The sequence below is a fragment of the Argopecten irradians genome, chromosome 2 (genome assembly GCF_041381155.1).
Source record: "Argopecten irradians isolate NY chromosome 2, Ai_NY, whole genome shotgun sequence".
NCBI lineage: Eukaryota > Metazoa > Mollusca > Bivalvia > Pectinida > Pectinidae > Argopecten > Argopecten irradians.
In genome coordinates, this window is record NC_091135.1 from 67,976,156 (window position 1) to 67,996,804 (window position 20,649).

Here is a 20,649-nt window from a genome sequence, read left to right on the forward strand (position 1 = left end):
CTTGACAAATTCTCTGATAACATGTAATGCACAAAAAACGCGCTATGTCACGATCTACCTTAATGACTTAACGTTGATAGCGTACAGTCCAAAGTTGAGCTTCGTACTGTATTCCGTTCGTGAGATATCCTGCTAACAAGATTTGTGGAAATAAAAAAAGCAAAAAAATAATAAGAAGAAAAAACAGAACAATAACATAAGGGATTCCATTCGTAAATGAAAATCTTAATAAGAAAAAACAGAACAATAACAATAGGGATTTCCATCCGTAAATGGAAATCTTAATAAGAAAAAACAGAACAATAACAATAGGGATTTCCATCCGTAAATAGAAATCCCTAATTAAAGGGACAATTCAGCCTAAGAGTACATTAAAATTTGCACATACAATGTGTATCGGAAACAAACCAGTTCTAATAGATATTAGATAAGTTGGTTTTGATGTGATATATGCTAGAAAAGCCCACTGTAGTGAAATGTATGCGAAATGTTCAAACTTGCTTACTTTCCGTCATAACACATAGTGGTCGAAATAATTTCATCAACTACTCAGTGGTTATGTATTGCATTTGTTTTACGTGCGTGACTTTGGATCAGGTATGGGTACAGCATTCATGTTGTACCTGCTTAATCGTATTGATCAACTATTTGGAATTTCAATCAAAATATTTAACAATGTCGTGAAATTTGTCAATATTTCTTGTTATATGTTTAATAAGGAATGTAGAACAATACATTTATGTCATAGTGGTTATGTAACAGAATTAGCCTCACTGAATTGTCCATTTAAGAATTTGGTAATTGAAAGCACACCCTTTCAAAGTCAGTTTTCAGCAGTAATGGAGAAATTCATTGTTTTTAATTTCACAATTGAATCAATCTAATTATACCATCTTTTCCTATTAGGGCCAACTTAGATTACTTTTACAGTACTGATCCAAGAAGAATGTTTGTTTTCGCAATGTTACAGCACTGTAAGTATAGGGCCATGGTGGCCGACATATTACCACAAGCCCTCCACCTCTGGGATGCGATTTCGAATTCCATGTGTGGCAGTTGCCAGGCACTGACCACTGGTTGGTGGCTTTTCTCCGAGTACTCCGGCTTTCCTCTACCAACAAACCTGGCATATCCTTACATGACCCTGGCTGTTAATATGACGTAAAATAATAAAACCAAAACCATAAATACTCAATAACATCACCAATATCAGCACAAATCCTACTGACACTGTTGTTCTGCAATACAAGTAGATAAAATTATTCTCAATCTAATGATATTCACATGATATGAAAGATTTGGACATGTCATGTATATTTCTTACTGAAAACATGTATTTTTATGAATAATTATGTAAAAGTTTCCGCTAACCCCATTTAATCAAAAAGAGACTGGTTTTCCTCATAAAAAAAAATAAAAAAAGAAATTCGTTACAGTCGACAATATCATCCTGGCCGAGCACTCGATCTCTTGCATACATTTTAGGGAACAAGAAAAGTTAAAGTGTTTTTACATGAATAACAAAATAACACAATAGATTCCATGGATATGGATTGTTATGACACTCATAAGTATGACACTCATTGATTAGTTTTTAAACAAAAACAATTATAATTTTTATCCGAAAACTTTTCTTAACCCTTATGACCCACTGATTACAAATCAAAATGTGAACATTGCATAAGTTGGGATGAACTTCCGGTTATGACGTCATCAAGATGGCCGCCACTAAAAAATGAAAATAGTCATAACATTGACATTTTTCAACCGAAGTAGACAAATGAGGTATCAAAAGTACCACAATAGAGCAATAAAAACAGATCAGGACCAAATAATCCAATATATGTAGTGATTTTTACGCAAGAAGTGAAAAAATAGGATTTTAAGCTCAAAAATGGTAATTTTTTAGTAAATTTTTCATATTTTGCTTGACGCAGCAAAAATGTTTTCCAACAGCAAACTATTATTTCTAATTAGTTTTTTGTAGACTTATAAATCATTTAAAAAAAAAAAAAAAAATTTTTACATTGTATAAGTTCCGGTAATGACGTCATTAAGATGGCCGCCATCACGAATTTCACTAAAAATGAAAAATATTCATAACATTGACATTTTTCAACTGAAGTAGACAAATGAGGTATCAAAATGACCACAATAGAACAACAAGTACATATCAGGGCCAAATAATCCAATATATGTAGCGATTTGTACGTAGGAAATGAAAAAATAAGAATTAAAGCTCAAATATGGTAATTTTTTCAGCAAATTTTTCATATTTGTCTTCACGCAGCAAAAATGTTTCCCAACAACAAATTATCATTCATAATCAGTTTTTTGGTCTCTTATCAATCAATAAATCAATAAAAACACCAACAAAAACAAAAATATATAGAAATGCAAAAGATATACTCTCATTAATTTTACAAAACATCACCACGTGCGTATAATGGGCATATGCTATTTTTCGAACTCCGAACCGCTGACGCTGACCAGCGTCCAAAAATAATTATTACAGCACAACACCTACTGATAGAGAAACAAATGTAACCTAAGCCTGTGTTTCCGTTTATATCATTTTCCAGAACGTTTGTGTCTTTGAAAATGAGAACATTCATTGTTTATTTCCTATGCATAGCATAGACAAAATGTTAGATGGTTACTGCAGTGTGACATATTTCTTTCACTGGTTCTTAATGATAACCATTATCATTTTGCGTGCTTTCTCGCCTCACTGCTCCATCCACTGAAGAGACTCGGCATGTCTGGTAGCTGGTAGTCCAAATCATCAGAATAATCGAGATATCAGTATCAAATTTGTCGAAAGCCAGAGCGTCGTCTTCAATGTCGAGGAACTGATGTGACAATACATTACCAGTGTTGTTCTAGCCTGTCATCTTTTATAACCAATCCTTGGCCAGAGTTCATATCAGGAACAACAGGTTCAGAGATGTGGGGTCTCCCTCAGATTCTAACATATCGTATATGCTGTTTCAGACTTGTTCGGCAGAATGGAAACTACACCAGATCCACATTCTCCGATTTGTGGAATTGGTTCTCCGTAGCCAATGGCTCCATAATTTGTATGAAGTACCATTCATTAATCTCGTGAACCCTCGTGCGACAATAAATGGTACAGGTGATATCATCGAGGTCATTATTCTACCTACTTTTCCAATAATGAAATAGAGTCGGATTGTAACAACAACATAAGCAATTGCATTATGATATTCAGATAGTATTTCTCCATTTCCTGTGCTTATTCATGCAAATTATTAGTATCATGAAAATCTGCCAAATATCATGACCTTTGACCAAAAATTGCAGAAAATTGTACACATTACATTTCAAAGATGTTCAGTCTGTGAAGGAATATGTATCTCTTTGTATTTTCTATGGAATTTGTCAGCAGGGGGAGATAACTCCATATTGCAGGAAATTTTGAGCACCAGCCATCCAATAAACTTACAAACCTGGTGCTATGTGTTTTGATATGTAAGTTGTTGTGCATTTAATACATACTGTTTCCTTAAACTAGATAAAAAACACAATGAACAGAAAAGGATGGATGTAGCATCGGATAATGGGTATGTCCAGACCATTGGTCTTTAAATGAAGCAACTCGGCCTTCCCTCCACCACCACCACCCTCGGATAAAAAATATGAATGCGGTTTTATTATAATTTAAAAGTCATACATCTAGTATATGAATATTAATAACAATATTATGTTATCATACCATTTAGTGAGGCGCTATAAACATGGTATAACAAGAGACATGTTGATTTCAATTCTGAAAAATACAGCCCCCACCTAACACACACTATACATGCATGATAGGGTGCACATTTATGTATATGTGCACCCTATGTACATGTGTGCCAGTTATGTACATGGTGCATGTGTACACTTGGATTTGCTCATTCCCTAATCCCATTTTATCAAAAATAATAAAGAATGACAAAGCAGTTAAATTTATGCATGCCCTTTCAAAGTCAGTTTTCAACATTTTAAATGGCAAATCATGATCAATTTTTGAAAATAAGGTTTTGATTTGGTTTGGACTTATATTTGAACCATATGCAATGTCATTTAGGGATGTGTCAGACATAATGATGGAGGGAAGCCTAAATAAAAAAGGTGTGAAAAAAAAAATCTATGTAAGAAATACTCTCAAAGAAAAGAAAATTTTCTTCAGTAGTTAATTGTTTTTATTGATCATAAATAAATGGAATTTGTGTTTTGTGTTGGTTTTTTTCCATGTGTTTGAGGGAGGGGGAGGGGTCTGTGTCTGTATATATACATCACTTTTTGTTTCACTTAGTAAATGTTTGCCATGTATTAAAATTCAACATAGAACATGTGTACATTGTACAGGAATACATGTATATATGTAGATGTAAATGTAGATCTATAATAATCTCCTATCTTTGTTGAGGTTTTATTCAAAGTTTACAAAATGTCAAGTACCGTAAATGAACTTCTTTCTCCCCAGTACTGTACATGTATGTTTTCCATTTTAAAAATTACGACGCATACCGGTACATTTTATATGTGCCAGGTTTAGATCACGGAGAAAAGCCGGAGTACCAGGAGAAAAACCACAAAAAATTAGTACCTAGCAACTGCCCCCACATGGGATTCAAACTCACTATCCGACCCAGAGATATATACTTTTTCACATTTACTTTTATAATTCATCATTACATATAATCCTTGTACATATCTGTAGACAGTGGAAGGCACGCTATTTTTATGTTTTGAGGGTTCGGGGGCTCCCCCGGGAAAAATATATAGAGAATGGCCGAGATGAGGTTTACAATGTATTTTAATAATTTTGTGAGCGCTGAAGGCACAATATTTTGGTGTTAGGGGTCTGGGGGTCTCCCCTGGAAAAAATTATTACGATTTTTTAAAATAGTAGAATTCCTTGATGGACATTTTGAGTCTAGTTCATGTGTATTGAATTTTTATCATTAAAGGTTTGAAGATTACATGTACATGCTTGAACGTTATAGGAAATGTAAAGTGCAGCGGAAAATTTTCTAAAATGTAAAATAAAGAACGAAAAATGTGCAGGACAACCCCTTTTTTCTTTTAAATGTGCATTTTTAGAACATTTAAATCGACTAAAATGGGCGGCAAAAAGACATGTTTGCAAGACATGGTTTCGAAAAGGTCGACGATCAGTGTAATATAATACATATGTACATGTATGCAAATTTTCATAACGCTGGTCAAGCTGATGATTCCTGTCGGCATCCTAATTACTGCGTAGTTGTTGACTATACACAACACTGCAAAATTGTGAAAGTAATCTTCATTGTTAACATTTTGACCCCCTCCCTCGCCCCACTCCACCCACCAGTACTAGTCTGTACAATAACTTAAGCAATTATTATGTGTCATGTAAAACTGCAGTGTAAATGTTTCTGATAATGTTGATGTTGATCATATCCATTGTCAACCTAACCGCAGGTACATTTTTTCCAGATATGTCTGGCTTGTTTTCTTTTGTTGTATAATTGTAAAAGGAGCGGGTCGGTGTGATTTGTAAATAGTTTTAAATACGGTCTCTGTCACTCAGCATGCTTCTTTGGCTCAGTCGGTAGAGCCGTAGATTTTCACGCCGGAGACCCGGGTTCAATTCTTGGTCAGGGCACTCGACAGGAATGAGCGCCCAACTAAATAACCCATGGTGGTTAAAGAGTCTCGGGTTGAAATTTAGGAAATCTCAAGAAAAACAGGGGGAGTAGTGTAAAAGGAGCGGGTCGGTGTGACTTGTAAATAGTGTTAAATACGGTCTCTGTCACTCAGCTGACGGAGCATGCTTCTTTGGCTCAGTCGGTAGAGCTGTAGATTTCCACGCCGGAGACCCGGGTTCGATCCCTGGTCGGGGCACTCGACAGGAATTTGTATTTTTCCTGTTCTTCTACATAATATTCAGTTTACTGTTTAGTGCTATCACTTGCCACTGTCACACTGTGTCACTTTCCTTCTGATCTAATCATGGTATAAGCCTAAACACAAATTATTTATATCATGCTCGGTGCTATTTTCAGACAGCAGACGTAAATTGCTGATGACCAAACAAACAAGTGTCATCGTATGATGATAGCATCCATGTGCTGAGGTTTCGGCACCGAGTAGTTTCGGTACCTTCTGAAAGTCGTTTCGGCATTTGCACTTTAGGGTACCGAAACGACTTCAGCAAGTACCGAAACGACTTTGTAACGAAACGACATGTACTGTAAAGCTTACATTGTACACATTACAGAAACGACCTGCATTAATTTATAGTTTAACTACTAGCAATTAAATCATAACAGTTAATTATCAAACAATACAGATCTATTACGAAATACATATATTCAAACGGTATCTGACTCAAATGCAGCATAGTTGTCAGTTTATGTGCTGTTAAGCCATATGATTTAGAACGCATGCATGGTTCTGTTGTCAGGCACTCGCGATGGTGATCATGAAAAGCCAGACTAAGTATGTTTTTTTAGGCCTACAAAAACAATAAAAAAATATCGGATAATATGAATATCCACCGATAATGATATTGGTGTCTATAACAAGTAATACGTATCTACTTACCTGATATTGCCGGTTATAACTTGAACACCAAGGCGGCTTCAACGTTTTTACTCAACCGGATGCAAGTTACAATACACATTCCTCATCGTGGGCGCATTAGTGTGCGGAATGATTTTGTGTGATCAAGACACTGCAGACAGATCCATTTCACTGTTGCACATTTTGGACGCATTTTGTAACAAAAATGTGATGATCAGTGCATAAATTATTTACGCATTTTATGTTTAGTTAGTTCTACAGAAAATTTCATAAATATCACTCATTTTTAAACGGTACATTTGCATTGCCGGTCCAATCGTTCAGAATAGCTCCGAAGGAAGGCACCAGGGACCCCGAAATATCTCGTCTGTTGTGGAAATTTACCGAGAACCTGCGAAATACCACCATTATTCAAGACTATATTGTGGTCGCTGTATGTAACATTTCCAAAAGTCAGCAATACCATTTTGTTCAGAATTACAAGGACTATTTATATGTAAAGTCTCAGATTGTAAGTTTATCAATTATTTCTCAAGGGCGAATTAAACAGAAACCAGTGGTCAAAATGCCGATTTTTGCCTGTTTGACCTAAAAAATAGAATTTTCGCAGCTGACATGATTAATTCAATCGATAGATCACGCTGGGATGAACTTACATTCAAAATTTCAGCAAAATATATCGGTTAGTTTCCTTATTACCCAAATCGCGAATATAAGCGGGTTGATAGGTTTATTTAGCCGTGTTAACATTTCGTTCTAGAACGAAAACTGTTGTAACAGAGTTGTCGTTCTATCTCTTCATTTCATACAAATGAAGATGGAAATTCAATGAAAAGTAGTTTCCTACAGCAAAACCTAACACAGCAGATTTCGCTATTAAAACATTTTTTTTAATTTTAAAAGCAATACGATTTTTTTTTTAATTTTAGGAATTTTCTTTGCTTTAATTTCCTTATACTGCATTGTCAAACTTTGATGCATCTATAGTTGATAACTTGAAGTGGATATACATATGTATTTTTAAAGATAAAATCTATAGAATACTAGAAATATTAAGGTTATTTAAAAAGATTAGAATTTGTGTATAATCATAATATTGTATAGACATGTGTACGTTTAACCTCGCGGTATACTATTGTGTTAATTAGGCTGTAATTAACTACAGTATATGATATTTAATCCTTCTAATCATAAGAAAAACATGCACAGCCCCTCTATATGCAACGGGAGACACATACAGAAGATGTTATTGTATAACCCGTGCCTTAATAAAGATATTTTTTATCTCGCAATAACGACTTTTGAAATTGGTAATAATGACTTTTCTCGTAATAATGAGAAATTAAAAAAATACCTAACGTAAATATGACCCCAATCGGCTTTCGTACTTATCAACAAATTGCGGATTCATTTTAAAGGAACAAAAGAGCATCACACAAAGCGTAAAAAAACTATTTAATATGTAAATGCATAGTTTTAAACATCAAGTATTAAAAAAGAGACATGCTGCCCTTAATAAAAACAACACTACTGTTCAGGACGACATATTTCTTATCGAGCGAGCGCTATGGGAGCGATCGCCATCCTGAACACGCCCCTTATAAGAAGGTGCTAAGGTGTATCACCACCTTTTGAATTCGTGATCTTACAGCCCAAGTTTTAGATATGTTTGATATGTTTTAGATATGTCTGCAGAGAGCTAGTGATTTGATTACTGTTATTCTATCAATTAGGGTCAATTGTCATTTGAACCAAGGACGTATATCTCACTTATAAATCCTTGTTTGAACCATTGAGCTAAAAGACGTTCAATCACTAGAATGTTAAATAGAATTAAAAGTGTTCGTGTCTATGATTCCAGCATCAAATTTGATAGCCAACACTAGAAATGCGTGGTCAATCCATTGTAAGTGATGTTCTACACATCATTAAATCTCCACTGAAAACTGTACGAGTTGCAATCATGTTGTGTAAACATACACATGTAGTACTAATATCATCACTTTCATCATATGTGGGGGCATCAACTTTTACACTCAGCTATCATTGGTTTGCTACTAGAACGTTCTATATTATCTAATAGATCTCCCACGTTTTAAATCATTAAACCGTTGGCTATTTCGTTCATTACCCAGTGAATGTCCATGTTTTACAGTTGTATTCTTCTGTACCTTTTTACAGTACTAACACACGACTCCTACCAGTTTGTGTTATTCCAGTGACTACAGCCAGGCTCAGTGGATTTGAGGTGTTTTGTATAACTGAAATGATGTGAAGGTAACGGACTATTAGCAGTGTTATAGATGTGTGATAAATATAAAGAGAAAACACGAGACAAAATACTGGTTTTATCTAACACTGCCGATAAACATTTAATTCAGATATCAAAAAAATAGTTAGTGATACTTAGTGGTGATTAATTAAATAGTGATAACTTTTGGCGTAATTTATCGTAGTGTGTACTTTCATAGTGTATTTAAAGACATGTAAGTGTAAGTTATTATTATAAGATTTTCTGAGTGCTACAAATGAGAAATGAAATCAATATACAAACCACATGGTTTGTTTGGTTAAATGTATTAATAGCCGTCAATGTCATTTAACGCCGTGTCGGGATTAGAATGTGGAGGAAAGTACCCGACATTGCTAACCACAAATATCAAGTGAGTAGATCTTCTTTCTGTATCTTAAAGATAGATTCATAATATCCTATATATAGTTTATCATTAACAAGATGTACTTTAATTATTAGACTAACATTAACACTTTATGAATAAACCGTTCTATAGGTTTCAGATATTCCAAGTTGGTGATGCGAAAGTTCAGAAGAAGATTTTGTGCTGTCGTAGTCATAGTAACCTTGATTCTTTTTCTAAATTCGGCCAGGTCATCGAAACCGCTTACCATTGCCTCCTGTCTGCCACTTACACTCACAGGTCTAAAACGTTTCACGGAACAATCTAAACTTAGGACGCCAAAATCTTTCATTATTGTTCCAATTTGTAAAGAAAATTGTCATTATTGTTGTAAGCAAAGCGTCCAATAGTTTACAACGAGAAACCATTAGAAAGACGTGGGGCAATCCAAGGAGACAAATTGAGTACAACTTCACCTTGTACTTTCTACTCGGTAGAGAAGAACATGGCCATATCGATAACACGTATAATGATATTACACAGGTGGATATTGTTGAGGATTACTACAATTTAACCGATAAAACTGTTGCAGCATTTAACTGGGTTGTCCAGTATTGTCATGAAGCAAGCTACTTCTTCAAAGTCGACGACGATGTGTATTTAGACTTGGCTGTCCTTAGTGATATCCAAAACAATGACAGTTATCTTCAGGATAATATTATTACTGGTTGGTGTGGACAAGAGATTTATCCTGTGAGGAAACCGGGAAAGTGGCATGTTTCCTACGATGACTATCCATTTACAAAATTACCGCCATTCTGTAATGGTGCCGGGTATGCAATGACAATTCCCACAGCACGCAGAATATATGAGGAGACGAGGAAAACTAAAATGTTCAAGTTAGAAGATGTCTATGTTGGAATGGTGGCCTATAGACTCGGGATATCTGTGAAGCATATAGAAAGTTTTGTGTATGATTGTAATACTAACACTTGTAAATGGTTCCGAGGAACTATATTTTCCCATTGTCATACTATCATACACTACGCCACTTCAGATATTATGCAAACGTTATAGGACCATCGGGGCAAGATTGCTAGGGGTGAAAACGAGTGTTCTTTCTGGGGGGTAATGAAGCTTATTTTGTTTGGAAAAGTGTGATGGTACTATTTCGGGATATTTTATCGTAAATAAATGTGTTAATCGTTTGATACGGCGTAGACATATAACAATGATAATGAGCACATAGTAGGTATATATGTCATGCGACAATGACGTAATAATGAATTATAAGTCATTTGTGATGAGGACTAATTATTGGAATAAGTGGGGAGGCCAACTGAAGCCAAAACATACATATGTAAAAAAAAAGACAATGATTGACAAAAGCTGAAAATCCATCGTTCAGGATCTAAGCATTACTTTGGTTAATCATTTTTCATTTTACTGACAATTTTACTTTATCTGAATCTTACTTGTTGTAGACATAAAGTGCCTTAGTGAAGTGCAAGTATATGTAACGGAGCTTATGTTTTAAGTATTGTTGTTTACCGTCCGCTGGTATCATATAATATTAGGAAGCTATCTTCACTTATAGTTTCAGTATTATCGTGTTGTTGTTTAGTTCTGATGATAAAACAATAGGTTTGTCGCACTGCGCTATATAATTAAAGCCGGGGAATTCTCTTGAATTAAATATAAAAGGAATGCGAATTATGTATATTTCATTCCATTAACTTAAGGATCTGCTCTGGTGAAAATTCATTTTTTTTTCTGATGACTATTTATTTTCTAATAAGACTTTTGGAAATAGACGTTCATATATATGTTGAAAATTTAATAAAAATAATAATGTGGTGTGCTTTATTATGAACAATTGTGAATAAAAATTAGCTATTTAATGTAGATTGCGTTTTTACTATAATTCCATTGTTTTGACCATACACATGACAAACTAAAACAATATTTTCCATGTTAGTTGTTTGATAAGTTTGAATATATGCGAAATTGACAAAACCAGTATTATTTTTAAGAAAATAACAATATCAATCCATTCTTTCTGCCAAGAATAACAGTATATGTTACCCCAATCCCCTAAATTTTGAAGATAAAAATAGGTCGTTTTTCCTGAATTCTGACAGATTCAACGCACCACAGAAAAAGGGGTTGGTGTGTTTGTTTTTTGTCCCGATACTAAATTTGTTATTTTTCAGTATTTTTTGCTTAAAATTCAAATTATTTTAATCTAATACTAAACTGTTAAAATAAAAGTCCAGCAGCTTATAATTTCACACTTGAATGCTCAAAATTTCCATCTCAGTGAACCTTTAAGGCCCACTACCTTTCCGAAATAGCTTCTAATTTTTAAAATGTGAATGTTAAACGAAATCGATACTTTTTTAGAGTCGCAAATGATATTAACTTACCGTTAATACTACATGTATCATCACCTTCTGAATAATTTGATTAAAATAAATAAAATGTTAATTTTCATAACGTGTGTTGTCTTATGTTTCCCGCCGCCGTCTTAAATATCGCGCGGTAGTTGACTATCACTGCGCCAGACGGCAAAACAGCGAGTGTGATCTTTGATTGTTATGGAATACTCCATAGTGTGATCCTTTTGATCTCTCTCAACCACTTTCTTATTTCGAATATTATGTAATTTCACAAAACCATATAAAATGTTTGATTTAATTATCACGAAAATGTCTTCAAGACCTTCATACTGCTGTTACTTACCTTTGTGACTACCTCTGATGCGGTTTATGAATATAATTAATACCCTATATCTCTATGTATGATATCGCACTTACGATGTGAACTTTTTAGAACTAGATTATGTATTATGGTATAATGATATGGAAATATTCCAGTTCATTCTTAACAATCTTCTTAATTAAACTAGAACTATTAGGATAAATGAAAAATTATAAGATGTATGTAAGTGTTTCTTCTTCGCATTATACATGGAGAAATAGTTATGCTGTGTAACATGTTGTCACGAAATGTTACTACTTTTTGCTTTATTATTATTATTACAAGCTAACCGATATTTACATAATATATAAATCATTTTTCGCAATTTTCAGTCATTTGGACATGACGTACATAGGAATTATTTTACATGATGAATAATTTGCGTGCCCCTGTGCTTGGGCTGAGGTGACCATCAATATTACATTTCACCGTCCCGGAATAGCAGTTGAGATGGGTTGTTTTATCTTGTACATACGTTCCTTCCACATATTCATAATTCTAAATATAACTATCGAAGACAGATATATCTGGATCAAATTATTGATGAAAAATTACATAATACATATGTATACAAATGTAAGACTACGATCGAGTGTATTGTGGGTAGCGATAGGCCTAGGACGTCTCCTTGAATTATTTGCCTAGATGAAATAAATGATTTGTTTTAATGTCCAGGAGACAGGAGTCATCTCGTCTTTCCGTGTCAACACCAAAATAAAGCTAACAGGCCTATTCAAGGACACGTCCTTGGCTTAGCTACTGTAAGATACTGACCGTGCGCCAGTATATTGTTAGTAAATTCCGGATCCGCATTATCCGGAATTGGTTCCTTATATTACGCTCGCCTTGATGACGTCATTACAAGCTTTACAGTCTGCGTTTGTGTTGTGATTTGTCTTCCAACGTTTAGCCTAATATTGGCGTGGTGGCAGCGAGATTCTTACTCACACCTTTTCATCAGCAAACGGATGAACTTTTGAACTGTAAGAGACATTTAATCACAGCGTATAAACATTATACCCGGGTCGCAAGCGTGGTGTGTAACTGTGTAAGTCAATTCGCCCAACAAAAATGGCGAACCAAAATAGAGCACCAAAACAGTGGTGTCTGAGTAAAGTGGAGACAATAAACTCTTTTGAAAATTGGAGGCAAAACCTGGTGTACACGTTGTCACTCGATGCCAATTTCGCCCCATTTCTTGTTGAAGGCGTGCAATGGGAGAAAAAGACCAGAGACACTCCTCATAGAGGTTTTGTTGACGACGATAATAATGTCCCCCAGGCACGGAGGAAAACACGTGCACAGAAAGTCAGTGCACTTGAAATGATGTTGGGTCAAATCGCGAACTTTTGTCCTATAATTTCACGAAGTACCATAGTGAAGAACTCAATTTCTCTCCCGTCAATCTGGCAGACAATTCGCTTGCACTTCGGATTTCAATCGACCGGGGCTCACTTTATCGATTTCGCGTCAATAACACTCGAAGCTAATGAAAGGCCGGAAGACCTGTTTCAGAGAATAACGGCGTTTATTGAGGATAATTTACTTCGTCGCGACATGGGAATCACTCATCACGGACAAGAAATCGCTGACGATGAAGAACTGTCTCCCACCATTGAAAACATGGCAGTCTTAACATGGCTTCGCCTAATAAACCCTGAACTTCCTCGTCTTGTTAAACAGCGGTACGGTACCGAATTGAGAACACGAACTCTTGCATCAATTAAGCCGGAAATATCGCAGGCTTTAGATTCATTGTTAGATGAAATAAGAGCTAGCAACGATGCCAAAGTGATGAGAGCAGCGATATCGAACACTCGATCTCAAGGTCTCGCGTTTCCGCCCAAGCCCACCCCGCGTCCACGCGCTACCGTTTCATCGAAATCGTGCCCCCTCTGTAAGGAAGCAGGCCGGCCAAGCACACACTTCCTCAGTAAATGTACATTTTTACCCTTGAATGATCGAAAATACCTCGCTAAAGCGCGATGTGTTATGAATTCGGATGATGCACCCAGTGACGAAGAAGACTCCGATTCTTCCAATACCGCGCGTGTCGAAGTTAGTGTGAATAGGGTACAAATCCGCCAATCACCGTATCTCGATGCCTTTTATGGACATCACACAGTTCGTTTAACGATTGACAGCGGCGCGACAGGCAACATGATTCATTCGTCAATAACTGCTAAGTTAGGCGTACATGTAAACAAGTCATCACATGTCGTGAGTCAGGCTGACGGTATCTCCGCATTACACGTTATCGGTGAAACGCGCTTCTCATTTCATCACAATGGTCATGATTTGTTTTTCGAAGGTCTTGTTGTGGACAATATCGCGACAGATGTTCTCGCGGGTATCCCGTTTATGGAGAAAAACGACATCTCTATCCGACCATCTCGACATGAAGTAGTCATAGGCGATAACTACGCGTACACGTATGGTTCCCAGCTACGAGGATCAAACAAACACATCGTACAGCGTGCACAAGTTCTTCGTGCTCCGGTCGCCACAACAACCACTGTATGGCCGGGCGAATTCCTTGAAGTGAAACTCCCTGACGATGTTGCGCCTTCTGATGAAACTTTCTCTATAGAGCCTCATCCCACGACTGATGAACCGTTTTCCTGGCCGCCACCGTCTCTTGTATCTAGCGTGGCAGGGACAATCAGAATACCCAACCTTACTACTGAACCTCAAACTGTTAAACGAAACGAGCACCTGTGCAAAATCCGATCGACATTTTGCCCCGAACCGCTCCCACCGTTAAGTGATATGAACATGTCAACCAAAACTCAAACTCAAAAAGCCGGAAACGTTAGGTATTCTGACAGTGTAAACCTAGACCCTGATAATATTCTGTCTGGAGATGTGAAATCCCGCTTTCAAGACTTGTTAGGTCAACACGATAGTGTCTTCAACCCTACCTTCTCTGGTTATAACGGCGCTGTTGGTCCATTGAAGGCTACGGTAAATATGGGCCCGGTACAACCCCCTCAGAGGAAGGGAAGACTGCCCCAATATAGTAAACACCAGTTGGATGAACTTAAAAATAAGTGTTTGACGAGCTCGAGGGTCTGGGCGTTTTTCGTCGCCCCGAGGATGTGAGCGTAAATGTAGAGTATGTGAATCCATCCTTCCTCGTAAAAAAGCCTAACGGTGGCTTTCGGTTAGTTACCGCGTTCGCCGACGTAGGACGGTACAGTAAACCCCAACCATCGCTCATGCCCGATGTGGACTCCACGTTGAGACAGATCGCACAATGGAATTACATCGCCGTCACAGATCTGACAAAATCGTTTTACCAGATCCCGCTTGATAAAAACTCTATGAAGTACTGTGGTGTAGTGACTCCGTTTCGAGGCGTCCGCGTTTATGCCCGGTCTGCCATGGGTATGCCCGGTTCTGAAACGGCTTTGGAGGAATTGACATGCCGTGTTCTCGGTCATCTCGTTCAGGAAGGAATCGTTGCGAAAGTAGCAGACGATCTCTATTGCGGAAACTCGGAAGAGGAATTGCTATCAAACTTCGGTCGATTACTGGATGCCTTACAAAAGTCTGGCTTGAATCTCTCCTCGACCAAAACCGTAATTGCACCAAAGGAAGTCACAATCCTCGGATGGATTTGGCGTCAAGGAACGCTCAGAGCATCGGCACACCGAATCGCCGCACTCGCCTCGTGTGAACCACCGAAAACAGTCACTGGTCTGCGTTCTTTCGTTGGAGCCTATAAGGTACTCGCACGCGTCATAAAAAGCTGTTCGTCTTTAATATCGCCACTCGATAGCGCTACTGCTGGAAGGGAGTCGAAAGACAAAATATTATGGTCCGATGAACTGTTGTCGTCTTTCCGTAAAGCTCAGACCGCTTTGAGCACCAACAAGTCCATAACATTACCGCGATCAAACGACCAATTGTGGATAGTCACCGACGGTGCAGTCAAGTGTAAAGGTCTGGGAGCGACTTTGTACATCGCGCGCGGTAATAAACTACTGCTTGCCGGCTTCTTCAGTGCCAAACTGCGACAGAATCAGAGTCTATGGATTCCCTGTGAAATTGAAGCCCTTTCGATTGCTTCCGCTATAAAACACTTCAGCCCTTATAAAAATCCAGTCTACGGCTTCGGCTTGCGTGTTAACAGACAGTAAACCATGTGTGGAAGCTTACGAAAAACTGTGTAGGGGCGAGTTCTCGGCTAGCCCGCGTGTCTCCACATTTTTGGCTACCGCTAGTCGATATCAAATTTCTATCAGACATGTCGCCGGTGCTGCTATCTTACCGTCGGACTTTTCTAGCCGGAATGCCGCAGAGTGTGAAGAGCCCAACTGTCAAGTTTGTTCGTTCATTCGGTACACCGAAAGCTCTGTGGTACGCCACATTACCACAGAAGATGTGTTGAACGACTCGGTGAAGCTGCCGTACATAAGCAGACCTGCGTGGATATCTATTCAGAGTGAATGCTCTGACCTGCGTCGCACACATGCCCACTTGAAACAAGGGACACGGCCGTCGAAAAAAACTCACAAATATCAAGGACGTCAAACGTTATCTACAATCTGCCTCAATTGCACAAGACGGACTTTTGGTTGTGAAGAAAGATATCCCGTTTGAACCACAGCGTGAACGAATAATCATTCCGCGCAACGTATTGGAAGGTCTTCTGACGTCGCTCCATATCAAATTGGACCACCCGTCAACTCATCAACTCAAAGCCGTTGTACATCGCTATTTCTTCGCCCTCGACATGGACAAGGCAGTTGAACGAACAACATCCGGATGTCATCAATGTGCGTCACTCAGCAAAATTCAGCGTCACACTCGGGTGCAAAGCACTGGGGATCCCCCAGCAAAAATCGGTCTGATGTTTGCGGCGGATGTTATGAAACGCGAACGCCAACTTATTCTCGTGGTTCGCGAGTACGTCACATCGTTCACTGCCGCGATAATATTGGAAAACGAACGACGCGAATCTCTTCGTGACGGTCTGATCTACTTGTGCTCGGAAATGCATCCGTTAGACGGCCCATTCTCCGTTATTCGAACAGATGGCGCGCCTGGGTTTTCCGCTCTCGTGAACGACAAGGACTTGTCTAAACACCGATTGAGGATTGAAATCGGCCGTGTCAAAAACCCAAACAAAAATCCTGTTGCCGAACGCGCGATCCAGGAATTGGAGGACGAAATCCTACGACAAGACCCTACGTGCAGAGCAGTAACACCTCTCCTCTTAGGACTCGCTGTGTCCCGGATGAACACGCGCTTTCGAAACCGAGGGTTGTCCGCTCGTGAAATGTGGACTCAACGAGATCAGTTCACTCACCATCAAATCCCAGTTGACGATCAGCAATTGATTTCGCGTCAACACGATCTCAAAACCGCAAACCATCCTTATAGTGAGAAATCGAAATCACCGTCCAACTGTCTGCCTACGCCTCCGCAAAGTCGCGTTGGAGACATCGTGTACGTGAACGACGACCGTAATAAGTTCTACGGAAGGGACAGATATATCGTTGTATCTTGTGACGGTCAGTGGCGTAACATTTGTAAGTTTGCAGGATCTCAACTCCGTAAATCGTCATACCGCGTGAAGGATTCTGACTTGTTTAAGGTTCCTTCCACCACTTCGACAAGAACGGAAAGAGAAACTCTCGCGTCTGACAATTCTGTACTCAACGATGAAGACGAGTCGGTCTCGTGTAATGAAACATTGCCAACTAGTATTGCAAACAGACCGATGACATTTCGCGAAAATGAGCAACCGCTAGAAACTCCACAACCACAACCACTACCCGAAATTCCTAGCGTCATATCGGAGATACCAGCGCATGAATTCAACCCTCAGTCGACCCTTAACGATGGACAAGAAACTTTCACAACCCCGATCGTAACCAACAGGCCTCGCCGGGAAATCCAACGTCCCAAGTATCTGGATGACTATGTGACTGATTAATAAGTGAACCTTTTTGATTGAACGTGTTAGTTATGGAGTGACTAGTGACCATGTACCAGTAATGTTTTTCCAACGCCTTTTAATTGTTTCTTATTTTTCTAAGTGCCAAATAGGTAGCTTTGTAATAACTTTTCCTTGTCCAATTATCGGATGTAACTTTGAACTCTAATGATCTTTTGAATATGTTAAGTGTGTATTTTTTGTGAAAATAACCGGGGCAGAATAATCCCCTTACACGCACGAGGGCAGTCTACCCAATGAGTGTGTTCATGTTTAAAAGTATATACTATAATTGATGTTCTCTCTTTGAAAGAAAAAAGCGGTAGCGCCAGTATATTGTTAGTAAATTCCGGATCCGCATTATCCGGAATTGGTTCCTTATATTACGCTCGCCTTGATGACGTCATTTCAAGCTTTACAGTCTGCGTTTGTGTTGTGATTTGTCTTCCAACGTTTAGCCTAATATTGGCGGTGTATATATCCGATGTAAATCCTCAGATATATAATTATTTATTCTGTAGTAATAGAGCTACATGTACATGTATACAGCCCTCACCAGATATTGTGAATAGTTTGTATAGGCATGTTTGCATGATATATTAAAAAAAAAAAAAAAAAAAAAAAATTGCCGCCGGTGGTGAGAATCGAAAGATTAGAAGATCTGCACACGTTAACACTAAGCCAGATTTCTGCTTTTTTATATACAGTATTTTTTTATAAGAAGCAGATAACATTGTTATTTTTTTTGATGATGTATGATTGCGTATTTCCTAATAGGAAAAATAACAATTTGTAAATGTAATGTGCATGTAGCTGTTGTTTCACCCGGGCTCATAGAGGACTAAAAAGTGACGTCATTGGAATTAGACTGGTTCCCTTCCCTTAGTTCTCTACTCTCCGCCAGGCTGCGCTCCGCTCACTAGGGACCGGTAGCGGGTAACCATGATGATTTTTTTGATTGGTCAATCTACATATCCGGTTCGCTGGTACCACTTTTTTTAGACGTGGGAAACCCCTTTACGCACAAAGCGACGGATCTTAACGTAAAGAATAAATAATTTATTTGAACGATATATAAACAAAATTAAATAAGATCTTAAGTTTTGAAATCATTTCGTGTTAACAGAGTTTAGAGTGTTCATAGGAACGACGTTAATGACGTTATTTTCTCTTAACGGAAGTAGCCGTCTCCATGATGACATATCATGCTCAGAAATGATGCGCACTACTCTGGAGTTGGAATTCCAACTCAAGATGGCTACCCGCTACCGGTCCGCAGTGAAGAGTACGCAATGGAGGTAACTGAGGCGGGAACCAGTCTATCATTGGAATGTCTGGTATCAAATCGTCAAATTTAGAAATGGTAATCAGAATAAAGAAATTAATGATTTATTTACTCACATCGCAATATTTTCATATCGCAACTGTTACAGGAACTTCTTATTACCTGGTATCGAGTTCCATGCCTGATTAATCTCGATATTAGTGCTGAAAATATCTGGTTTATTGATATTGTTCCACTACTTTTGTTGAGTTTGAATTCGCAAATTCGAAGGGCGTAAGAACGCTTGTTTTCAATTGGAATAAACACCGTAGTGATAAAGACCTTCCAAGTGAATTTTCGCATCGGGGGAACAGGGACATAAAAAGTTGATTTTCTTAAGAAGTAAGAAAAATAAAATAAATTCAAAAGGCCTGTATTCTGTATGTCTGTAAATAGCACCGAACTCTTAACTTTACAAACTACACATCTCTTTTCTCTCCTCTTACCTAAACTATACCTCAGCGACAATTTCACTAGTCAACATCCTGCCACAGTACAAAATAAATAAATGTATTAATATTTTGGTCTGCCCTGATTCCATCCCTAGTATAGTTACTTTGATGTTTGCTTCCTTACTCATCTTACTTTTACCTTTTCTGTCCCTTTTCTTTTCCCGGTCTCCCCCTGCCTTGCCTATTATGCCATTGATTCCGTCATATGCTAAACTACCAGTTCTATCTTCTTCGGCATTACATAATGCCAGTCAGTCTATCGCTCTATTATGCTCGAATTGGTAACTTCAACAACTGTGTTCAGTCCTCAAACATTGTCATCTATTTGAGTATCCTTAAGTCATTTTGTGTTGGGTTATTACTTCTGGTTTTATTAATATATTTGTCATTTGTTAGGTCTTTAATCCATTCTTTTCGTAATAGTTGTCTTCGTAAGTTTATTAGCATCATTTTTTTGTACAGTAGAATTTTTCATCTTTTTTCCTTCTTTTTCTCGCTTATTCAGTGGCAACTATCTTTGTCCGGTGATATTGAAATAAATCCCGGTCCTTCGTCTCTGAATTCACCTTCATCATCACTTTTTTCAAATATAAGTGAACAGCTTGACCTTGAGCATAATTTTTCATCCGTCCATCTCAACGTTCAAAGTCTAAATAAAAAAAGTCGATATACCTTTTACCGAACTTAACAAATGCACTATTTTATCATTTACCGAGACTTGGCTAAAGGTCACAGATATCTCTCCAGAACTCAGTCTGCCTGGTTACTCTGACCCATTCTGTTACTGTAGGCCTGATCGTACTGGCGGTGGTATATCTGTCTATGTTAAAGGTACTATACCTGCAAAGCGTACGCAAGATCTTGAATTACCAACTATAGAATGTGTATGGTTGGAAATAGTTCTTGGCACAGAACAGTTTTTGTATGGTACTTTTTATAGACCTCCGAATTCTC

General features: G+C 37.9%; 1 pseudogene; it reads left to right on the forward strand.

The window, feature by feature from the left end:
- The first annotated feature begins 9,367 nt into the window (after positions 1-9,367).
- LOC138317067 (beta-1,3-galactosyltransferase 5-like) lies at positions 9,368-10,446 on the forward strand (annotated as a pseudogene).
- The last annotated feature ends 10,203 nt before the right edge of the window (positions 10,447-20,649 follow it).